The following is a 4,752-nucleotide window of genomic DNA, read 5'->3' as shown; positions in this document are numbered from 1 at the left end:
TAGGCATCTTAATCAATTATCATTTATCTAAAACTGGGTTTATTAGGATAATGTTGTGAGTGTAGTTGTCCGAGGTTATCTCGTCCTATACAGGTATATTGGTTAATGTTTTCTAATATGTTGATGATTAATATGTTGATGATAATGAAAATGATTAATATGTTGATGATTCTAATAATTGTTAAATTCATGATTCTGTTTTGAATGATAATAAAAATTATTAAACTCTGATATCATATTGGATAAAAAAGGTAGTACTCTTGATGTGAGTCCAGATATTCTCTATTGAGTTTTGTTTTAGTGTTGTTCTGTGTTGAACATTAAAAATAGACTTATGTTAGTATATTATAATTCTTTTTAATATATTTTAAAACATAAAAACAATGTCAATCAATATATTTTGAAAACATAGTAGAGAGATAATAAAAAAAACTAATAGAAAAACAAAATTCAAGATAAATATTACTGCTTCGTGGGGAAAATAAAGAGAGAAAAAAAGGGAAAGAATAAAGGCCTCAAAGAGGAAAGAAACGAAAAAGAAAAATAAGCTATTATTGACTGAAAATTGAAACTGTTAAACTGATAACTATATTACGTTTTATTTTTCTATTGTTGAGACCATGGTGGGTAATTTAAATAAAGTTATATATAAGAAGTGTATTGGCATGTGAATTGGTTATAAAAGACACTCTCCCTGATAGATATCTCCCCTTCCCTCTTCCTAGGTAAGTGAAAGGTATAAACATGATTCTTTCTATATAACCTTTTTGCATTCATGTTCTTCTAATTTTACTTTTCTTAAAATTAATCTCACTCCGCACATGCTATCTCACATTTTCTAAACCATAAATGATTTTCTAAAACTCGTATATACGATTTAGTAATTTTCTAAATACACTCGAGTAAGTATAATTTTAAATATTCTTGTTGACATAATTCGGGGTGTGTTCACTTGGGGAAGAGGAATTGAGAGAGAATGAGTGGATGAATTTGAGGGGAATTGAGGTGAATTAATTGTTGTTTGTTTAAGCGGATTTGGAGGTAAATGAGAGTAGATTTGAAAATAAAGTTTACAAGGATTAGTGTAGGATTTGATTAATGTGACAGATAAAAAAAATTGTTTAATTAGTAAAAATTGAAGATTACCAAAATATCCTTAGTAGTAAAAATAATATAAGATGATAATTATTAATGTTATATATAATTGTAAAAAAATTATAAGAAGAAAAAAATAAAATTATTTTTTAAAATGTGAAAGAAATTGTAATTTAGTAAATTAAAATAATAATAATAATATTATTATAATAATAATTATTATAATAATAATAATTATTATTATTATATTTATTATTAATATATATTATTATTAAAACTACTCAAGTTTGATAATTAGAATGGATATTTTTATTATAATCACCTCTAAATCTCCTTTATCAGCTAGGAATGAAATTTTTTTATATCCTCCAAATTCATTTGCACAAATTCACACTAATCCATGAAAGAGAACATAAAATTAATCGCAAATCTATCCAGACAAGCCATCCTTTACAACCAGAGCATCAGAGTCCCAAGTATAACAGAGCAGTAATTTGTAAGAGAATACACTAACTATTTTAGTTACGCAAGGTCAAAGAAATATGTGTTCATGTCCAAGCACTCATGTTAAATTTTAAAGTTCTAGAAGCAAATCCAGTATCCAAATTGAGAAATATATACGTTAAAAAGAAAGATAAAAGGTGACAATTTTGCTTACGCAAACAAATGTTTTAGGTACAGTCATCATTCTCAAACTTTAAAAATAGACAATATCGTATATTAAGAAGAAACAAAAAGGGTGACGATTTTGCTTACGTACCCCGCTCGTCAAACCGAAAAAAGCTAAACAGAAAGGTAAGAAAAATTCAAATAAAAGTTTATGACATTCATCCCCCCTCAATTCTTCACAGCCAAATGTGAAAAGTGTGGATAGTAGTTAGAATAGTTTACCTTGTGATATTTTTTATCGTATAATATTTTCTTTTAAATTAGTTACTTCATAGATTAATTCTCTTATTTAAGTTTATAATATTATCTTTTTTAATTCCACTATTCACAAATTTATTAAATTAAAATACGTTTACCGTGCTGAAAGTACAGAGACGACCTATTTCATTCCTTCTATGAATTCTACAAATAATATTCCCAAAGTTATGTAAATTATGATAGCAAAAAATAAATTAAAAAACTAAAAGAAAAATGCATGCTAAATTATTTTAAATATGAACTAAAACAGTAAACATAATAATGTAACTAGATATTTATTTCGAGGATGATCAGGTTAAGACTTTATAATAAAGTAGAAATAATTAGCGGATTATGAACCATAAGTTTTTAAGCATAATAGTTAGAGCAATTAAAATATCTCAAAAACAGACAAAATGGACATCACCCACGAGGACTTGTTCGATACATTTTCTCCCCGCTTTCTTCTTTGTCTGTTCAACATATTATTCACTCTATATATACACAAATCTTACTTCAATACTAACATATCCAAAAAAATTACAACTCAACGTCTATCTAGTACACAATCAAAAAAGTTCATCCCAAATTCGGATACGAAAATGATTGCGATTCCCCTGAATCTGGAGCTGATAGCTCCTCTCTTCCTCTTCCTCTCCCTCATCCTTCCCCTCGTCTTCTTCTTCTACTCCTCACTTTTCAACAACAAAGGGGCTGCTCCAACCAAACAAACCGTTACTATCCCAAAATCATACCCACTCATTGGCTCCTACTTTGCTCTCAAACGCACCGGAAATCGCCGTATCCAGTGGCTATCTGATATAGTCCAAATCTCGCCCGCCAACACATTCACCTTCCACCGCCCACTGGGCCGCCTCCAAGTCTTCACTGGAAACCCTGCCAACGTCGAGCACATTCTCAAGACCCGCTTCTCCAACTATCAAAAGGGCTATTCCGTCACTAGCACCCTCTCCGACTTCCTCGGCACGGGGATATTCAACACCGACGGCAACACGTGGAAGTTCCAAAGGCAAGTCGCCAGCCACGAATTCAACACAAAGTCTCTCCGTAAGTTCGTTGAACACGTGGTGGACGCCGAACTCTCCGACCGCCTCATCCCCATCATGGCTTCAGCGGCACAGCAAGACCAGACCCTCGATTTCCAAGACATCCTCCAACGCTTCGCCTTCGATAACATCTGCAAAATCGCCTTTGGCTTCGACGCGGAGTACCTGACGTCGTCAGCTGAACGGAGCAAGTTCGCGGTGGCGTACGAAGAAGCGATTGAGATAAGCAGCAAACGGTTCCGCGAACTGTCTCCGTTAGTGTGGAAAGTGAAGAGGGCACTGAACATCGGTTCCGAAAAGCGGTGTCGAATGGCTGTGAGGGAAGTGCACGAGTTCGCTAAGAACATAGTGAGAGAGAAGAAGAGGGAGTTGAAGGAGAAGGAATCCCTTGAATCTGTAGACATGCTTTCGCGGTTCTTGAGTTCGGGGCACTCTGATGAAGACTTTGTGACGGACATAGTCATAAGCTTCATATTGGCGGGGAAGGATACCACGTCAGCAGCGCTGACCTGGTTTTTCTGGCTGCTATCGAAGTACCCTCGAGTGGAGAAGGAGATTGTGAAGGAGATAATGGAGAAATCGGAGGCTCCGGTCTACGATGAAGTGAAGCATATGGTTTACACGCATGCAGCGTTATGCGAGAGCATGAGGCTGTACCCGCCTGTGCCCATGGACACCAAGGAAGCAGTGGAGGACGACGTCTTGCCGGATGGGACGGTGGTGAAGAAGGGGTCGCTGGTGACTTATCACGTGTACGCCATGGGGAGGTTGGAGAGTATTTGGGGTGAAGATTGGGCGGAGTTTAAGCCAGAGAGGTGGTTGCAGAAGGTTGAATCCGGAAACTGGAAGTTTGTGCCAAAAGATTCTTTCACATATCCTGTGTTTCAAGCTGGTCCCAGAATGTGTTTGGGGAAGGATATGGCTTTTATGCAGATGCAGAGTGTGGTGGCTGCTATTCTGCGGCGGTTCGCGGTTGTTCCCACGGTGGCTGAAGGGGTGGAGCTCAACTTCATTTCCTTCCTCTCCGCCCAGATGGAAGGTGGTTTTCCTGTGAAGATCATTGAGAAGGAAACCTCAAACTAATACCGAAGTTCTTGCATTTAGACCACGTCATTCGTGTTACTAGTACTATGTTTGGGATTTGAGTTTGAGCTTTGAGTTTTATTTGTTTGTGTTTCTTTATATTATGAATATGAATAATCGTTTTGGAGAAAGACGAGTGAAGAAGAAAAAGAGCAGTGAAATTTGATTTTGATGCATTTAGTATAGGTGGAAAAGAATGCGATAAGAATAGGTGGAATTTGATTTTGAAGCATTTAGACCATGTCATCCTGATAACTTTGTTCTTACACATCCTGATTAGTAACTTTTAAAAAAGCAAATCTGAGGAGGATAGTACATTATATTTTGAATATTAATGATTATTATAGTACTGTGGCTTTTTGTAATAATTAAAAAAATTATGACTTGAAAATGAAAAGTCAAATGTTTGTCTTCTGTAATGTGCAGAGGAAATGAAATATATGGACAAAGTAAATCAGTTTATACACAAACAAAAGGGTGCTTTTGCTAAAAAAATTGATATCAAGAGCCATTTAGTCTGAGTGTTGCTTGAAAAAAAGTCAGAGAGTCAGAGAGTTTGAATGAAATGGTGAAGCTTGCAAATAATCTGTCTCAACTAAAA

General features: G+C 35.2%; 1 pseudogene; it reads left to right on the top strand.

Annotated features, from left to right (window-relative positions):
- Positions 1–2,519: 2,519 nt before the first annotated feature.
- Positions 2,520–4,392, top strand: LOC124830143 (cytochrome P450 94A1 pseudogene; annotated as a pseudogene).
- The last annotated feature ends 360 nt before the right edge of the window (positions 4,393–4,752 follow it).

This window comes from Vigna umbellata, chromosome 4 (assembly GCF_029865625.1).
Source record: "Vigna umbellata cultivar VRB3 chromosome 4, Vumbellata_1.0, whole genome shotgun sequence".
Lineage (NCBI taxonomy): Eukaryota > Viridiplantae > Streptophyta > Magnoliopsida > Fabales > Fabaceae > Vigna > Vigna umbellata.
Note: the sequence above shows the minus strand (reverse complement) of the source record. Positions and strands in the feature narration are given on the sequence as shown.